This window comes from Pseudophryne corroboree, chromosome 7 (assembly GCF_028390025.1).
Source record: "Pseudophryne corroboree isolate aPseCor3 chromosome 7, aPseCor3.hap2, whole genome shotgun sequence".
NCBI classification, from domain to species: Eukaryota; Metazoa; Chordata; class Amphibia; order Anura; family Myobatrachidae; genus Pseudophryne; species Pseudophryne corroboree.
Window position 1 is genome coordinate 515,655,220 of NC_086450.1, and position 19,234 is coordinate 515,674,453.

A 19,234-nucleotide genomic window follows, 5' to 3' on the forward strand; every position below is an offset into this window, starting at 1 on the left:
CCCTCCCCGTGTATGGCGCTCTGCCCTGCTGTCCCCTCTGACCTCCCCTCCCGGTGTATGGCGCTCTGCCCTGCTGTCCCCTCTGACCTCCCCGTGTATGGCGCTCTGCCCTGCTGTCCTCTCTGACCTCCCCTTCCCGTGTATGGCGCTCTGCCCTGCTGTCCTCTCTGACCTCCCCTTCCCGTATATGGCTCTCTGCCCTGCTGTCCCCTCTGACATCCCCGTGTATGGCGCTCTGCCCTGCTGTCCCCTCTGACCTCCCCGTGTATGGCGCTCTGCCCTGCTGTCCCCTCTGACCTCCCCGTGTATGGCGCTCTGCCCTGCTGTCCCCTCTGACCTCCCCGTGTATGGCGCTCTGCCCTGCTGTCCCCTCTGAGCTCCCCGTGTATGGCGCTCTGCCCTGCTGTCCTCTCTGACCTCCCCGTGTATGGCGCTCTGCCCTGCTGTCCTCTCTGACCTCCCCGTGTATGGCGCTCTGCCCTGCTGTCCTCCCCGTGTATGGCGCTCTGCCCTGCTGTCCTCTCTGACCTTCCCTCCTCATGTATGGTGCTCTGCCCTGCTGTCCTCTCTGACCTCCCCGTGTATGGTGCTCTGCCCTGCTGTCCCCTATGACCTCCCCGTGTATGGTGCTCTGCCCTGCTGTCCCCTCTGACCTCCCCGTGTATGGCGCTCTGCCCTGCTGTCCTCTCTGACCTCCCCTCCCCGTGTATGGCGCTCTGCCCTGCTGTCCTCTCTGACCTTCCCTCCCCGTGTATGGCGCTCTGCCCTGCTGTCCTCTCTGACCATCCCTCCCCGTGTATGGCGCTCTGCCCTGCTGTCCTCTCTGACCTCCCCTCCCCGTGTATGGCGCTCTGCCCTGCTGTCCCCTCTGACCTCCCCTCCCGGTGTATGGCGCTCTGCCCTGCTGTCCCCTCTGACCTCCCCGTGTATGGCGCTCTGCCCTGCTGTCCTCTCTGACCTCCCCTTCCCGTATATGGCTCTCTGCCCTGCTGTCCCCTCTGACATCCCCGTGTATGGCGCTCTGCCCTGCTGTCCCCTCTGACCTCCCCGTGTATGGCGCTCTGCCCTGCTGTCCCCTCTGACCTCCCCGTGTATGGCGCTCTGCCCTGCTGTCCCCTCTGACCTCCCCGTGTATGACGCTCTGCCCTGCTGTCCCCTCTGACCTCCCCGTGTATGGCGCTCTGCCCTGCTGTCCCCTCTGATCTCCCCGTGTATGGCGCTCTGCCCTGCTGTCCTCTCTGACCTCCCCGTGTATGGCGCTCTGCCCTGCTGTCCTCTCTGACCTCCCCGTGTATGGCGCTCTGCCCTGCTGTCCTCCCCGTGTATGGCGCTCTGCCCTGCTGTCCTCTCTGACCTTCCCTCCTCATGTATGGTGCTCTGCCCTGCTGTCCTCTCTGACCTCCCCGTGTATGGTGCTCTGCCCTGCTGTCCCCTATGACCTCCCCGTGTATGGTGCTCTGCCCTGCTGTCCCCTCTGACCTCCCCGTGTATGGCGCTCTGCCCTGCTGTCCTCTCTGACCTCCCCTCCCCGTGTATGGCGCTCTGCCCTGCTGTCCTCTCTGACCTTCCCTCCCCGTGTATGGCGCTCTGCCCTGCTGTCCTCTCTGACCATCCCTCCCCGTGTATGGCGCTCTGCCCTGCTGTCCTCTCTGACCTCCCCTCCCCGTGTATGGCGCTCTGCCCTGCTGTCCCCTCTGACCTCCCCTCCCCGTGTATGGCGCTCTGCCCTGCTGTCCTCTCTGACCTCCCCGTGTATGGCGCTCTGCCCTGCTGTCCCCTCTGACCTCCCCGTGTATGGCGCTCTGCCCTGCTGTCCTCTTTGACCTCCCCTCCCCGTGTATGGCGCTCTGCCCTGCTGTCCTCTCTGACCTTCCCTCCCCGTGTATGGCGCTCTGCCCTGCTGTCCTCTCTGACCTTCCCTCTCCGTGTATGGCGCTCTGCCCTGCTGTCCTCTCTGACCTTCCCTCTCCGTGTATGGCGCTCTGCCCTGCTGTCTTCTCTGACCTTCCCTCCCCGTGTATGGCGCTCTGCCCTGCTGTCCTCTCTGACCTTCCCTCTCCGTGTATGGCGCTCTGCCCTGCTGTCCTCTCTGACCTTCCCTGTGTATGGCGCTCTGCCCTGCTGTCCTCTCTGACCTCCCCTCCCCGTGTATGGCGCTCTGCCCTGCTGTCCCCTCTGACCTTCCCTCCCCATGTATGGCGCTCTGCCCTGCTGTCCTCTCTGACCTCCCCTCCCCGTGTATGGCGCTCTGCCCTGCTGTCCTCTCTGACCTCCCCTCCCCGTGTATGGCGCTCTGCCCTGCTGTCCTCTCTGACCTCCCCTCCCCGTGTATGGCGCTCTGCCCTGCTGTCCTCTCTGACCTTCCCTCCCAGTGTATGGCGCTCCACCCTGCTGTCCTTTCTGACCTCCCCTCCCCGTGATTGGCGCTCTGCCCTGCTGTCCCCTCTGACCTCCCCGTGTATGGCGCTCTGCCCTGCTGTCCCCTCTGACCTTCCCTCCTCATGTATGGTGCTCTGCCCTGCTGTCCTCTCTGACCTCCCCGTGTATGGCGCTCTGCCCTGCTGTCCCCTCTGACCTCCCTCTCCGTGTATGGTGCTCTGCCCTGCTGTCCCCTCTGACCTCCCCGTGTATGGTGCTCTGCCCTGCTGTCCTCTCTGACCTCCCCTCCCCGTGTATGGCGCTCTGCCCTGCTGTCCTCTCTGACCTTCCCTCCCCGTGTATGGCGCTCCGCCCTGCTGTCCTCTCTGACCTTCCCTCCCCGTGTATGGCGCTCTGCCCTGCTGTTCTCTCTGACCTTCCCTCCCCGTGATTGGCGCTCTGCCCTGCTGTCCCCTCTGACCTCCCCGTGTATGGCGCTCTGCCCTGCTGTCCTCTCTGACCTTCCCTCCCCGTGTATGGCGCTCTGCCCTGCTGTCCTCTCTGACCTTCCCTCCCCGTATATGGCGCTCTGCCCTGCTGTCCTCTCTGACCTCCCCTCCCCGTGTATGGCGCTCTGCCCTGCTGTCCCCTCTGACCTCCCCTCCCCGTGTATGGCGCTCTGCCCTGCTGTCCTCCCCTCCCCGTGTATGGCGCTCTTCCCTGCTGTCCTCTCTGACCTCACCTCCCCGTGTATGGCGCTCTGCCCTGCTGTCCTCTCTGACCTTCCCTCCCCGTGTATGGCGCTCTGCCCTGCTGTCCCCTCTGACCTACCCGTGTATGGCGCTCTGCCCTGCTGTCCCCTCTGACCTCCCCGTGTATGGCGCTCTGCCCTGCTGTCCCCTCTGACCTCCCCGTGTATGGCGCTCTGCCCTGCTGTCCTCTCTGACCTCCCCGTGTATGGCGCTCTGCCCTGCTGTCCTCTCTGACCTCCCCGTGTATGGCGCTCTGCCCTGCTGTCCCCTCTGACCTCCCCGTGTATGGCGCTCTGCCCTGCTGTCCCCTCTGACCTCCCCGTGTATGGCGCTCCGCCCTGCTGTCCTCTCTGACCTCCCCTCCCCGTGTATGGCGCTCTGCCCTGCTGTCCTCTCTGACCTCCCCTTCCCGTGTATGGCGCTCTGCCCTGCTGTCCTCTCTGACCTCCCCTTCCCGTATATGGCTCTCTGCCTTGCTGTCCCCTCTGACCTCCCCGTGTATGGCGCTCTTCCCTGCTGTCCCCTCTGACCTCCCCGTGTATGGCGCTCTGCCCTGCTGTCCTCTCTGACCTCCCCGTGTATGGCGCTCTGCCCTGCTGTCCTCTCTGACCTCCCCGTGTATGGCGCTCTGCCCTGCTGTCCTCTCTGACCTCCCCGTGTATGGCGCTCTGCCCTGCTGTCCTCTCTGACCTTCCCTCCCCGTGTATGGCGCTCTGCCCTGCTGTCCTCTCTGACCTTCCCTCCCCGTGTATGGCGCTCTGCCCTGCTGTCCTCTCTGACCTTCCCTCCCCGTGTACGGCACTCTGCCCTGCTGTCCCCTCTGACCTCCCCGTGTATGGCACTCTGCCCTGCTGTCCCCTCTGACCTCCCCGTGTATGGCACTCTGCCCTGCTGTCCCCTCTGACCTCCCCGTGTATGGCGCTCTGCCCTGCTGTCCCCTCTGACCTCCCCGTGTATGGCGCTCCGCCCTGCTGTCCTCTCTGACCTCCCCTCCCCGTGTATGGCGCTCTGCCCTGCTGTCCTCTCTGACCTCCCCTTCCCGTGTATGGCGCTCTGCCCTGCTGTCCTCTCTGACCTCCCCTTCCCGTATATGGCTCTCTGCCTTGCTGTCCCCTCTGACCTCCCCGTGTATGGCGCTCTGCCCTGCTGTCCCCTCTGACCTCCCCGTGTATGGCGCTCTGCCCTGCTGTCCCCTCTGACCTCCCCGTGTATGGCGCTCTGCCCTGCTGTCCCCTCTGACCTCCCCGTGTATGGCGCTCTGCCCTGCTGTCCTCTCTGACCTCCCCGTGTATGGCGCTCTGCCCTGCTGTCCTCTCTGACCTCCCCGTGTATGGCGCTCTGCCCTGCTGTCCTCTCTGACCTCCCCGTGTATGGCGCTCTGCCCTGCTGTCCTCTCTGACCTCCCCGTGTATGGTGCTCTGCCCTGCTGTCCCCTCTGACCTCCCCGTGTATGGCGCTCTGCCCTGCTGTCCTCTCTGACCTCCCCTCCCCGTGTATGGCGCTCTGCCCTGCTGTCCTCTCTGACCTTCCCTCCCCGTGTATGGCGCTCTGCCCTGCTGTCCTCTCTGACCATCCCTCCCCGTGTATGGCGCTCTGCCCTGCTGTCCTCTCTGACCTCCCCTCCCCGCGTATGGCGCTCTGCCCTGCTGTCCCCTCTGACCTCCCCTCCCCGTGTATGGCGCTCTGCCCTGCTGTCCCCTCTGACCTCCCCGTGTATGGCACTCTGCCCTGCTGTCCCCTCTGACCTCCCCGTGTATGGCACTCTGCCCTGCTGTCCCCTCTGACCTCCCCGTGTATGGCACTCTGCCCTGCTGTCCCCTCTGACCTCCCCGTGTATGGCGCTCTGCCCTGCTGTCCCCTCTGACCTCCCCGTGTATGGCGCTCCGCCCTGCTGTCCTCTCTGACCTCCCCTCCCCGTGTATGGCGCTCTGCCCTGCTGTCCTCTCTGACCTCCCCTTCCCGTATATGGCTCTCTGCCTTGCTGTCCCCTCTGACCTCCCCGTGTATGGCGCTCTGCCCTGCTGTCCCCTCTGACCTCCCCGTGTATGGCGCTCTGCCCTGCTGTCCTCTCTGACCTCCCCGTGTATGGCGCTCTGCCCTGCTGTCCTCTCTGACCTCCCCGTGTATGGCGCTCTGCCCTGCTGTCCTCTCTGACCTCCCCGTGTATGGCGCTCTGCCCTGCTGTCCTCTCTGACCTTCCCTCCCCGTGTATGGCGCTCTGCCCTGCTGTCCTCTCTGACCTCCCCGTGTATGGCGCTCTGCCCTGCTGTCCTCTCTGACCTCCCCGTGTATGGTGCTCTGCCCTGCTGTCCCCTCTGACCTCCCCGTGTATGGCGCTCTGCCCTGCTGTCCTCTCTGACCTCCCCTCCCCGTGTATGGCGCTCTGCCCTGCTGTCCTCTCTGACCTTCCCTCCCCGTGTATGGCGCTCTGCCCTGCTGTCCTCTCTGACCATCCCTCCCCGTGTATGGCGCTCTGCCCTGCTGTCCTCTCTGACCTCCCCTCCCCGCGTATGGCGCTCTGCCCTGCTGTCCCCTCTGACCTCCCCTCCCCGTGTATGGCGCTCTGCCCTGCTGTCCCCTCTGACCTCCCCGTGTATGGCACTCTGCCCTGCTGTCCCCTCTGACCTCCCCGTGTATGGCACTCTGCCCTGCTGTCCCCTCTGACCTCCCCGTGTATGGCACTCTGCCCTGCTGTCCCCTCTGACCTCCCCGTGTATGGCGCTCTGCCCTGCTGTCCCCTCTGACCTCCCCGTGTATGGCGCTCCGCCCTGCTGTCCTCTCTGACCTCCCCTCCCCGTGTATGGCGCTCTGCCCTGCTGTCCTCTCTGACCTCCCCTTCCCGTATATGGCTCTCTGCCTTGCTGTCCCCTCTGACCTCCCCGTGTATGGCGCTCTGCCCTGCTGTCCCCTCTGACCTCCCCGTGTATGGCGCTCTGCCCTGCTGTCCTCTCTGACCTCCCCGTGTATGGCGCTCTGCCCTGCTGTCCTCTCTGACCTCCCCGTGTATGGCGCTCTGCCCTGCTGTCCTCTCTGACCTCCCCGTGTATGGCGCTCTGCCCTGCTGTCCTCTCTGACCTTCCCTCCCCGTGTATGGCGCTCTGCCCTGCTGTCCTCTCTGACCTTCCCTCCCCGTGTATGGCGCTCTGCCCTGCTGTCCTCTCTGACCTTCCCTCCCCGTGTACGGCACTCTGCCCTGCTGTCCCCTCTGACCTCCCCGTGTATGGCACTCTGCCCTGCTGTCCCCTCTGACCTCCCCGTGTATGGCACTCTGCCCTGCTGTCCCCTCTGACCTCCCCGTGTATGGCGCTCTGCCCTGCTGTCCCCTCTGACCTCCCCGTGTATGGCGCTCCGCCCTGCTGTCCTCTCTGACCTCCCCTCCCCGTGTATGGCGCTCTGCCCTGCTGTCCTCTCTGACCTCCCCTTCCCGTGTATGGCGTTCTGCCCTGCTGTCCTCTCTGACCTCCCCTTCCCGTATATGGCTCTCTGCCTTGCTGTCCCCTCTGACCTCCCCGTGTATGGCGCTCTGCCCTGCTGTCCCCTCTGACCTCCCCGTGTATGGCGCTCTGCCCTGCTGTCCTCTCTGACCTCCCCGTGTATGGCGCTCTGCCCTGCTGTCCTCTCTGACCTCCCCGTGTATGGCGCTCTGCCCTGCTGTCCTCTCTGACCTCCCCGTGTGTGGCGCTCTGCCCTGCTGTCCTCTCTGACCTTCCCTCCCCGTGTATGGCGCTCTGCCCTGCTGTCCTCTCTGACCTTCCCTCCCCGTGTATGGCGCTCTGCCCTGCTGTCCTCTCTGACCTTCCCTCCCCGTGTACGGCACTCTGCCCTGCTGTCCCCTCTGACCTCCCCGTGTATGGCACTCTGCCCTGCTGTCCCCTCTGACCTCCCCGTGTATGGCACTCTGCCCTGCTGTCCCCTCTGACCTCCCCGTGTATGGCGCTCTGCCCTGCTGTCCCCTCTGACCTCCCCGTGTATGGCGCTCCGCCCTGCTGTCCTCTCTGACCTCCCCTCCCCGTGTATGGCGCTCTGCCCTGCTGTCCTCTCTGACCTCCCCTTCCCGTGTATGGCGCTCTGCCCTGCTGTCCTCTCTGACCTCCCCTTCCCGTATATGGCTCTCTGCCTTGCTGTCCCCTCTGACCTCCCCGTGTATGGCGCTCTGCCCTGCTGTCCCCTCTGACCTCCCCGTGTATGGCGCTCTGCCCTGCTGTCCCCTCTGACCTCCCCGTGTATGGCGCTCTGCCCTGCTGTCCCCTCTGACCTCCCCGTGTATGGCGCTCTGCCCTGCTGTCCTCTCTGACCTCCCCGTGTATGGCGCTCTGCCCTGCTGTCCTCTCTGACCTCCCCGTGTATGGCGCTCTGCCCTGCTGTCCTCTCTGACCTCCCCGTGTATGGCGCTCTGCCCTGCTGTCCTCTCTGACCTCCCCGTGTATGGTGCTCTGCCCTGCTGTCCCCTCTGACCTCCCCGTGTATGGCGCTCTGCCCTGCTGTCCTCTCTGACCTCCCCTCCCCGTGTATGGCGCTCTGCCCTGCTGTCCTCTCTGACCTTCCCTCCCCGTGTATGGCGCTCTGCCCTGCTGTCCTCTCTGACCATCCCTCCCCGTGTATGGCGCTCTGCCCTGCTGTCCTCTCTGACCTCCCCTCCCCGTGTATGGCGCTCTGCCCTGCTGTCCCCTCTGACCTCCCCTCCCCGTGTATGGCGCTCTGCCCTGCTGTCCTCTCTGACCTCCCCTCCCCGTGTATGGCGCTCTGCCCTGCTTTCCCCTCTGAGCTCCCCTCCCCGTGTATGGCGCTCTGCCCTGCTGTCCTCTCTGACCTCCCCTTCCCGTGTATGGCGCTCTGCCCTGCTGTCCTCTCTGACCTCCCCTTCCCGTATATGGCTCTCTGCCCTGCTGTCCCCTCTGACCTCCCCGTGTATGGCTCTCTGCCCTGCTGTCCCCTCTGACCTCCCCGTGTATGGCGCTCTGCCCTGCTGTCCCCTCTGACCTCCCCGTGTATGGCGCTCTGCCCTGCTGTCCTCTCTGACCTCCCCGTGTATGGCGCTCTGCCCTGCTGTCCTCTCTGACCTCCCCGTGTATGGCGCTCTGCCCTGCTGTCCTCTCTGACCTCCCCGTGTATGGCGCTCTGCCCTGCTGTCCTCTCTGACCTCCCCGTGTATGGTGCTCTGCCCTGCTGTCCCCTCTGACCTCCCCGTGTATGGCGCTCTGCCCTGCTATCCTCTCTGACCTCCCCTCCCCGTGTATGGCGCTCTGCCCTGCTGTCCTCTCTGACCTTCCCTCCCCGTGTATGGCGCTCTGCCCTGCTGTCCTCTCTGACCATCCCTCCCCGTGTATGGCGCTCTGCCCTGCTGTCCTCTCTGACCTCCCCTCCCCGTGTATGGCGCTCTGCCCTGCTGTCCCCTCTGACCTCCCCTCCCGGTGTATGGCGCTCCGCCCTGCTGTCCTCTCTGACCATCCCTCCCCGTGTATGGCGCTCTGCCCTGCTGTCCTCTCTGACCTCCCCTCCCCGTGTATGGCGCTCTGCCCTGCTGTCCCCTCTGACCTCCCCTCCCCGTGTATGGCGCTCTGCCCTGCTGTCCCCTCTGACCTCCCCTCCCCGTATATGGCGCTCTGCCCTGCTGTCCTCTCTGACCTCCCCTCCCCGTGTATGGCGCTCTGCCCTGCTGTCCCCTCTGACCTCCCCTCCCCGTGTATGGCGCTCTGCCCTGCTGTCCTTTCTGACCTTCCCTCTCCGTGTATGGCGCTCTGCCCTGCTGTCCTTTCTGACCTTCCCTCCCCGTGTATGGCGCTCCGCCCTGCTGTCCCCTCTGACCTCCCCGTGTATGGCGCTCTGCCCTGCTGTCCCCTCTGACCTCCCCGTGTATGGCGCTCTGCCCTGCTGTCCCCTCTGACCTCCCCGTGTATGGCGCTCTGCCCTGCTGTCCTTTCTGACCTCCCCTCCCCGTGTATGGCGCTCTGCCCTGCTGTCCTCTCTGACCTTCCCTCCCCGTGTATGGCGCTCTGCCCTGCTGTCCTCTCTGACCTTCCCTCCCCGTGTATGGCGCTCTGCCCTGCTGTCCCCTCTGACCTCCCCTCCCCGTGTATGGCGCTCTGCCCTGCTGTCCCCTCTGACCTTCCCTCCCCGTGTATGGCGCTCTGCCCTGCTGTCCCCTCTGACCTCCCCGTGTATGGCGCTCTGCCCTGCTGTCTTCTCTGACCTTCCCTCCCCGTGTATGGCACTTTGCCCTGCTGTCCCCTCTGACCTCCCCGTGTATGGCGCTCTGCCCTGCTGTCCTCTCTGACCTTCCCTCCCCGTGTATGGCACTCTGCCCTGCTGTCCCCTCTGACCTCCCCGTGTATGGCACTCTGCCCTACTGTCCCCTCTGACCTCCCCGTGTATGGCGCTCTGCCCTGTTGTCCCCTCTGACCTCCCCGTGTATGGCGCTCCGCCCTGCTGTCCTCTCTGACCTCCCCTCCCCGTGTATGGCGCTCTGCCCTGCTGTCCTCTCTGACCTCCCCTTCCCGTGTATGGCGCTCTGCCCTGCTGTCCTCTCTGACCTCCCCTTCCCGTATATGGCTCTCTGCCCTGCTGTCCCCTCTGACCTCCCCGTGTATGGCGCTCTGCCCTGCTGTCCCCTCTGACCTCCCCGTGTATGGCGCTCTGCCCTGCTGTCCCCTCTGACCTCCCCGTGTATGGCGCTCTGCCCTGCTGTCCCCTCTGACCTCCCCGTGTATGGCGCTCTGCCCTGCTGTCCTCTCTGACCTCCCCGTGTATGGCGCTCTGCCCTGCTGTCCTCTCTGACCTCCCCGTGTATGGCGCTCTGCCCTGCTGTCCTCTCTGACCATCCCTCCCCGTGTATGGCGCTCTGCCCTGCTGTCCTCTCTGACCTCCCCTCCCCGTGTATGGCGCTCTGCCCTGCTGTCCCCTCTGACCTCCCCTCCCCGTGTATGGCGCTCTGCCCTGCTGTCCTCTCTGACCTCCCCTCCCCGTGTATGGCGCTCTGCCCTGCTGTCCTCTCTGACCTCCCCTCCCCGTGTATGGCGCTCTGCCCTGCTGTCCTCTCTGACCTTCCCTCCCCGTGTATGGCGCTCTGCCCTGCTGTCCTCTCTGACCATCCCTCCCCGTGTATGGCGCTCTGCCCTGCTGTCCTCTCTGACCTCCCCTCCCCGTGTATGGCGCTCTGCCCTGCTGTCCTCTCTGACCTTCCCTCCCCGTGTATGGCGCTCTGCCCTGCTGTCCCCTCTGACCTCCCCGTGTATGGCGCTCTGCCCTGCTGTCCTCTCTGACCTCCCCTCCCCGTGTATGGCGCTCTGCCCTGCTGTCCTCTCTGACCTTCCCTCCCCGTGTATGGCGCTCTGCCCTGCTGTCCTCTCTGACCATCCCTCCCCGTGTATGGCGCTCTGCCCTGCTGTCCTCTCTGACCTCCCCTCCCCGTGTATGGCGCTCTGCCCTGCTGTCCCCTCTGACCTCCCCTCCCGGTGTATGGCGCTCTGCCCTGCTGTCCCCTCTGACCTCCCCGTGTATGGCGCTCTGCCCTGCTGTCCTCTCTGACCTCCCCTTCCCGTGTATGGCGCTCTGCCCTGCTGTCCTCTCTGACCTCCCCTTCCCGTATATGGCTCTCTGCCCTGCTGTCCCCTCTGACATCCCCGTGTATGGCGCTCTGCCCTGCTGTCCCCTCTGACCTCCCCGTGTATGGCGCTCTGCCCTGCTGTCCCCTCTGACCTCCCCGTGTATGGCGCTCTGCCCTGCTGTCCCCTCTGACCTCCCCGTGTATGACGCTCTGCCCTGCTGTCCCCTCTGACCTCCCCGTGTATGGTGCTCTGCCCTGCTGTCCCCTCTGAGCTCCCCGTGTATGGCGCTCTGCCCTGCTGTCCTCTCTGACCTCCCCGTGTATGGCGCTCTGCCCTGCTGTCCTCTCTGACCTCCCCGTGTATGGCGCTCTGCCCTGCTGTCCTCCCCGTGTATGGCGCTCTGCCCTGCTGTCCTCTCTGACCTTCCCTCCTCATGTATGGTGCTCTGCCCTGCTGTCCTCTCTGACCTCCCCGTGTATGGTGCTCTGCCCTGCTGTCCCCTATGACCTCCCCGTGTATGGTGCTCTGCCCTGCTGTCCCCTCTGACCTCCCCGTGTATGGCGCTCTGCCCTGCTGTCCTCTCTGACCTCCCCTCCCCGTGTATGGCGCTCTGCCCTGCTGTCCTCTCTGACCTTCCCTCCCCGTGTATGGCGCTCTGCCCTGCTGTCCTCTCTGACCATCCCTCCCCGTGTATGGCGCTCTGCCCTGCTGTCCTCTCTGACCTCCCCTCCCCGTGTATGGCGCTCTGCCCTGCTGTCCCCTCTGACCTCCCCTCCCCGTGTATGGCGCTCTGCCCTGCTGTCCTCTCTGACCTCCCCGTGTATGGCGCTCTGCCCTGCTGTCCCCTCTGACCTCCCCGTGTATGGCGCTCTGCCCTGCTGTCCTCTTTGACCTCCCCTCCCCGTGTATGGCGCTCTGCCCTGCTGTCCTCTCTGACCTTCCCTCCCCGTGCATGGCGCTCTGCCCTGCTGTCCTCTCTGACCTTCCCTCTCCGTGTATGGCGCTCTGCCCTGCTGTCCTCTCTGACCTTCCCTCTCCGTGTATGGCGCTCTGCCCTGCTGTCTTCTCTGACCTTCCCTCCCCGTGTATGGCGCTCTGCCCTGCTGTCCTCTCTGACCTTCCCTCTCCGTGTATGGCGCTCTGCCCTGCTGTCCTCTCTGACCTTCCCTGTGTATGGCGCTCTGCCCTGCTGTCCTCTCTGACCTCCCCTCCCCGTGTATGGCGCTCTGCCCTGCTGTCCCCTCTGACCTTCCCTCCCCATGTATGGCGCTCTGCCCTGCTGTCCTCTCTGACCTCCCCTCCCCGTGTATGGCGCTCTGCCCTGCTGACCTCCCCTCCCCGTGTATGGCGCTCTGCCCTGCTGTCCTCTCTGACCTCCCCTCCCCGTGTATGGCGCTCTGCCCTGCTGTCCTCTCTGACCTTCCCTCCCAGTGTATGGCGCTCCACCCTGCTGTCCTTTCTGACCTCCCCTCCCCGTGATTGGCGCTCTGCCCTGCTGTCCCCTCTGACCTCCCCGTGTATGGCGCTCTGCCCTGCTGTCCCCTCTGACCTTCCCTCCTCATGTATGGTGCTCTGCCCTGCTGTCCTCTCTGACCTCCCCGTGTATGGCGCTCTGCCCTGCTGTCCCCTCTGACCTCCCTCTCCGTGTATGGTGCTCTGCCCTGCTGTCCCCTCTGACCTCCCCGTGTATGGTGCTCTGCCCTGCTGTCCTCTCTGACCTCCCCTCCCCGTGTATGGCGCTCTGCCCTGCTGTCCTCTCTGACCTTCCCTCCCCGTGTATGGCGCTCCGCCCTGCTGTCCTCTCTGACCTTCCCTCCCCGTGTATGGCGCTCTGCCCTGCTGTTCTCTCTGACCTTCCCTCCCCGTGATTGGCGCTCTGCCCTGCTGTCCCCTCTGACCTCCCCGTGTATGGCGCTCTGCCCTGCTGTCCTCTCTGACCTTCCCTCCCCGTGTATGGCGCTCTGCCCTGCTGTCCTCTCTGACCTTCCCTCCCCGTATATGGCGCTCTGCCCTGCTGTCCTCTCTGACCTCCCCTCCCCGTGTATGGCGCTCTGCCCTGCTGTCCCCTCTGACCTCCCCTCCCCGTGTATGGCGCTCTGCCCTGCTGTCCTCCCCTCCCCGTGTATGGCGCTCTGCCCTGCTGTCCCCTCTGACCTCCCCTCCCCGTGTATGGCGCTCTGCCCTGCTGTCCTCTCTGACCTCACCTCCCCGTGTATGGCGCTCTGCCCTGCTGTCCTCTCTGACCTTCCCTCCCCGTGTATGGCGCTCTGCCCTGCTGTCCCCTCTGACCTCCCCGTGTATGGCGCTCTGCCCTGCTGTCCTCTCTGACCTCCCCGTGTATGGCGCTCTGCCCTGCTGTCCTCTCTGACCTCCCCGTGTATGGCACTCTGCCCTGCTGTCCCCTCTGACCTCCCCGTGTATGGCGCTCTGCCCTGCTGTCCCCTCTGACCTCCCCGTGTATGGCGCTCCGCCCTGCTGTCCTCTCTGACCTCCCCTCCCCGTGTATGGCGCTCTGCCCTGCTGTCCTCTCTGACCTCCCCTTCCCGTGTATGGCGCTCTGCCCTGCTGTCCTCTCTGACCTCCCCTTCCCGTATATGGCTCTCTGCCTTGCTGTCCCCTCTGACCTCCCCGTGTATGGCGCTCTGCCCTGCTGTCCCCTCTGACCTCCCCGTGTATGGCGCTCTGCCCTGCTGTCCTCTCTGACCTCCCCGTGTATGGCGCTCTGCCCTGCTGTCCTCTCTGACCTCCCCGTGTATGGCGCTCTGCCCTGCTGTCCTCTCTGACCTCCCCGTGTATGGCGCTCTGCCCTGCTGTCCTCTCTGACCTTCCCTCCCCGTGTATGGCGCTCTGCCCTGCTGTCCTCTCTGACCTTCCCTCCCCGTGTATGGCGCTCTGCCCTGCTGTCCTCTCTGACCTTCCCTCCCCGTGTACGGCACTCTGCCCTGCTGTCCCCTCTGACCTCCCCGTGTATGGCACTCTGCCCTGCTGTCCCCTCTGACCTCCCCGTGTATGGCACTCTGCCCTGCTGTCCCCTCTGGCCTCCCCGTGTATGGCGCTCTGCCCTGCTGTCCCCTCTGACCTCCCCGTGTATGGCGCTCCGCCCTGCTGTCCTCTCTGACCTCCCCTCCCCGTGTATGGCGCTCTGCCCTGCTGTCCTCTCTGACCTCCCCTTCCCGTGTATGGCGCTCTGCCCTGCTGTCCTCTCTGACCTCCCCTTCCCGTATATGGCTCTCTGCCTTGCTGTCCCCTCTGACCTCCCCGTGTATGGCGCTCTGCCCTGCTGTCCCCTCTGACCTCCCCGTGTATGGCGCTCTGCCCTGCTGTCCCCTCTGACCTCCCCGTGTATGGCGCTCTGCCCTGCTGTCCCCTCTGACCTCCCCGTGTATGGCGCTCTGCCCTGCTGTCCTCTCTGACCTCCCCGTGTATGGCGCTCTGCCCTGCTGTCCTCTCTGACCTCCCCGTGTATGGCGCTCTGCCCTGCTGTCCTCTCTGACCTCCCCGTGTATGGCGCTCTGCCCTGCTGTCCTCTCTGACCTCCCCTCCCCGTGTATGGCGCTCTGCCCTGCTGTCCTCTCTGACCTTCCCTCCCCGTGTATGGTGCTCTGCCCTGCTGTCCCCTCTGACCTCCCCGTGTATGGCGCTCTGCCCTGCTGTCCTCTCTGACCTCCCCTCCCCGTGTATGGCGCTCTGCCCTGCTGTCCTCTCTGACCTTCCCTCCCCGTGTATGGCGCTCTGCCCTGCTGTCCTCTCTGACCATCCCTCCCCGTGTATGGCGCTCTGCCCTGCTGTCCTCTCTGACCTCCCCTCCCCGTGTATGGCGCTCTGCCCTGCTGTCCCCTCTGACCTCCCCTCCCCGTATATGGCGCTCTGCCCTGCTGTCCCCTCTGACCTCCCCGTGTATGGCACTCTGCCCTGCTGTCCCCTCTGACCTCCCCGTGTATGGCACTCTGCCCTGCTGTCCCCTCTGACCTCCCCGTGTATGGCACTCTGCCCTGCTGTCCCCTCTGACCTCCCCGTGTATGGCGCTCTGCCCTGCTGTCCCCTCTGACCTCCCCGTGTATGGCGCTCCGCCCTGCTGTCCTCTCTGACCTCCCCTCCCCGTGTATGGCGCTCTGCCCTGCTGTCCTCTCTGACCTCCCCTTCCCGTATATGGCTCTCTGCCTTGCTGTCCCCTCTGACCTCCCCGTGTATGGCGCTCTGCCCTGCTGTCCCCTCTGACCTCCCCGTGTATGGCGCTCTGCCCTGCTGTCCTCTCTGACCTCCCCGTGTATGGCGCTCTGCCCTGCTGTCCTCTCTGACCTCCCCGTGTATGGCGCTCTGCCCTGCTGTCCTCTCTGACCTCCCCGTGTATGGCGCTCTGCCCTGCTGTCCTCTCTGACCTTCCCTCCCCGTGTATGGCGCTCTGCCCTGCTGTCCTCTCTGACCTTCCCTCCCCGTGTATGGCGCTCTGCCCTGCTGTCCTCTCTGACCTTCCCTCCCCGTGTACGGCACTCTGCCCTGCTGTCCCCTCTGACCTCCCCGTGTATGGCACTCTGCCCTGCTGTCCCCTCTGACCTCCCCGTGTATGGCACTCTGCCCTGCTGTCCCCTCTGACCTCCCCGTGTATGGCGCTCTGCCCTGCTGTCCCCTCTGACCTCCCCGTGTATGGCGCTCCGCCCTGCTGTCCTCTCTGACCTCCCCTCCCCGTGTATGGCGCTCTGCCCTGCTGTCCTCTCTGACCTCCCCTTCCCGTGTATGGCGCTCTGCCCTGCTGTCCTCTCTGACCTCCCCTTCCCGTATATGGCTCTCTGCCTTGCTGTCCCCTCTGACCTCCCCGTGTATGGCGCTCTGCCCTGCTGTCCCCTCTGACCTCCCCGTGTATGGCGCTCTGCCCTGCTGTCCTCTCTGACCTCCCCGTGTATGGCGCTCTGCCCTGCTGTCCTCTCTGACCTCCCCGTGTATGGCGCTCTGCCCTGCTGTCCTCTCTGACCTCCCCGTGTATGGCGCTCTGCCCTGCTGTCCTCTCTGACCTTCCCTCCCCGTGTATGGCGCTCTGCCCTGCTGTCCTCTCTGACCTTCCCTCCCCGTGTATGGCGCTCTGCCCTGCTGTCCTCTCTGACCTTCCCTCCCCGTGTACGGCACTCTGCCCTGCTGTCCCCTCTGACCTCCCCGTGTATGGCACTCTGCCCTGCTGTCCCCTCTGACCTCCCCGTGTATGGCACTCTGCCCTGCTGTCCCCTCTGACCTCCCCGTGTATGGCGCTCTGCCCTGCTGTCCCCTCTGACCTCCCCGTGTATGGCGCTCCGCCCTGCTGTCCTCTCTGACCTCCCCTCCCCGTGTATGGCGCTCTGCCCTGCTGTCCTCTCTGACCTCCCCTTCCCGTGTATGGCGCTCTGCCCTGCTGTCCTCTCTGACCTCCCCTTCCCGTATATGGCTCTCTGCCTTGCTGTCCCCTCTGACCTCCCCGTGTATGGCGCTCTGCCCTGCTGTCCCCTCTGACCTCCCCGTGTATGGCGCTCTGCCCTGCTGTCCCCTCTGACCTCCCCGTGTATGGCGCTCTGCCCTGCTGTCCCCTCTGACCTCCCCGTGTATGGCGCTCTGCCCTGCTGTCATCTCTGACCTCCCCGTGTATGGCGCTCTGCCCTGCTGTCCTCTCTGACCTCCCCGTGTATGGCGCTCTGCCCTGCTGTCCTCTCTGACCTCCCCGTGTATGGCGCTCTGCCCTGCTGTCCTCTCTGACCTCCCCGTGTATGGTGCTCTGCCCTGCTGTCCCCTCTGACCTCCCCGTGTATGGCGCTCTGCCCTGCTGTCCTCTCTGACCTCCCCTCCCCGTGTATGGCGCTCTGCCCTGCTGTCCTCTCTGACCTTCCCTCCCCGTGTATGGCGCTCTGCCCTGCTGTCCTCTCTGACCATCCCTCCCCGTGTATGGCGCTCTGCCCTGCTGTCCTCTCTGACCTCCCCTCCCCGTGTATGGCGCTCTGCCCTGCTGTCCCCTCTGACCTCCCCTCCCCGTATATGGCGCTCTGCCCTGCTGTCCTCTCTGACCTCCCCTCCCCGTGTATGGCGCTCTGCCCTGCTTTCCCCTCTGACCTCCCCGTGTATGGCGCTCTGCCCTGCTGTCCTCTCTGACCTCCCCGTGTATGGTGCTCTGCCCTGCTGTCCCCTCTGACCTCCCCGTGTATGGCGCTCTGCCCTGCTATCCTCTCTGACCTCCCCTCCCCGTGTATGGCGCTCTGCCCTGCTGTCCTCTCTGACCATCCCTCCCCGTGTATGGCGCTCTGCCCTGCTGTCCTCTCTGACCTCCCCTCCCCGTGTATGGCGCTCTGCCCTGCTGTCCCCTCTGACCTCCCCTCCCGGTGTATGGCGCTCCGCCCTGCTGTCCTCTCTGACCATCCCTCCCCGTGTATGGCGCTCTGCCCTGCTGTCCTCTCTGACCTCCCCTCCCCGTGTATGGCGCTCTGCCCTGCTGTCCCCTCTGACCTCCCCTCCCCGTGTATGGCGCTCTGCCCTGCTGTCCCCTCTGACCTCCCCTCCCCGTATATGGCGCTCTGCCCTGCTGTCCTCTCTGACCTCCCCTCCCCGTGTATGGCGCTCTGCCCTGCTGTCCCCTCTGACCTCCCCTCCCCGTGTATGGCGCTCTGCCCTGCTGTCCTTTCTGACCTTCCCTCTCCGTGTATGGCGCTCTGCCCTGCTGTCCTTTCTGACCTTCCCTCCCCGTGTATGGCGCTCCGCCCTGCTGTCCCCTCTGACCTCCCCGTGTATGGCGCTCTGCCCTGCTGTCCCCTCTGACCTCCCCGTGTATGGCGCTCTGCCCTGCTGTCCCCTCTGACCTCCCCGTGTATGGCGCTCTGCCCTGCTGTCCTTTCTGACCTCCCCTCCCCGTGTATGGCGCTCTGCCCTGCTGTCCTCTCTGACCTTCCCTCCCCGTGTATGGCGCTCTGCCCTGCTGTCCTCTCTGACCTTCCCTCCCCGTGTATGGCGCTCTGCCCTGCTGTCCCCTCTGACCTCCCCTCCCCGTGTATGGCGCTCTGCCCTGCTGTCCCCTCTCACCTTCCCTCCCCGTGTATGGCGCTCTGCCCTGCTGTCCCCTCTGACCTCCCCGTGTATGGCGCTCTGCCCTGCTGTCTTCTCTGACCTTCCCTCCCCGTGTATGGCACTTTGCCCTGCTGTCCCCTCTGACCTCCCCGTGTATGGCGCTCTGCCCTGCTGTCCTCTCTGACCTTCCCTCCCCGTGTATGGCACTCTGCCCTGCTGTCCCCTCTGACCTCCCCGTGTATGGCACTCTGCCCTACTGTCCCCTCTGACCTCCCCGTGTATGGCGCTCTGCCCTGTTGTCCCCTCTGACCTCCCCGTGTATGGCGCTCCGCCCTGCTGTCCTCTCTGACCTCCCCTCCCCGTGTATGGCGCTCTGCCCTGCTGTCCTCTCTGACCTCCCCTTCCCGTGTATGGCGCTCTGCCCTGCTGTCCTCTCTGACCTCCCCTTCCCGTATATGGCTCTCTGCCCTGCTGTCCCCTCTGACCTCCCCGTGTATGGCGCTCTGCCCTGCTGTCCCCTCTGACCTCCCCGTGTATGGCGCTCTGCCCTGCTGTCCCCTCTGACCTCCCCGTGTATGGCGCTCTGCCCTGCTGTCCCCTCTGACCTCCCCGTGTATGGCGCTCTGCCCTGCTGTCCTCTCTGACCTCCCCGTGTATGGCGCTCTGCCCTGCTGTCCTCTCTGACCTCCCCGTGTATGGCGCTCTGCCCTGCTGTCCTCTCTGACCATCCCTCCCCGTGTATGGCGCTCTGCCCTGCTGTCCTCTCTGACCATCCCTCCCCGTGTATGGCGCTCTGCCCTGCTGTCCTCTCTGACCTCCCCTCCCCGTGTATGGCGCTCTGCCCTGCTGTCCCCTCTGACCTCCCCTCCCCGTATATGGCGCTCTGCCCTGCTGTCCTCTCTGACCTCCCCTCCCCGTGTATGGCGCTCTGCCCTGCTGTCCTCTCTGACCTTCCCTCCCCGTGTATGGCGCTCTGCCCTGCTGTCCTCTCTGACCATCCCTCCCCGTGTATGGCGCTCTGCCCTGCTGTCCTCTCTGACCTCCCCTCCCCGTGTATGGCGCTCTGCCCTGCTGTCCTCTCTGACCTTCCCTCCCCGTGTATGGCGCTCTGCCCTGCTGTCCCCTCTGACCTCCCCGTGTATGGCGCTCTGCCCTGCTGTCCTCTCTGACCTCCCCTCCCCGTGTATGGCGCTCTGCCCTGCTGTCCTCTCTGACCTTCCCTCCCCGTGTATGGCGCTCTGCCCTGCTGTCCTCTCTGACCATCCCTCCCCGTGTATGGCGCTCTGCCCTGCTGTCCTCTCTGACCTCCCCTCCCCGTGTATGGCGCTCTGCCCTGCTGTCCCCTCTGACCTCCCCTCCCGGTGTATGGCGCTCTGCCCTGCTGTCCCCTCTGACCTCCCCGTGTATGGCGCTCTGCCCTGCTGTCCTCTCTGACCTCCCCTTCCCGTGTATGGCGCTCTGCCCTGCTGTCCTCTCTGACCTCCCCTTCCCGTATATGGCTCTCTGCCCTGCTGTCCCCTCTGACATCCCCGTGTATGGCGCTCTGCCCTGCTGTCCCCTCTGACC

General features: G+C 65.4%; 1 protein-coding gene across 2 annotated transcripts in view; it reads left to right on the forward strand.

Moving 5' to 3' along the window:
- CFAP119 (cilia and flagella associated protein 119) overlaps positions 1-19,234 on the forward strand; it is a 123,871-nt gene that overhangs the window by 51,819 nt on the left and 52,818 nt on the right. The gene's annotated exons all lie outside the window — the stretch shown is intronic.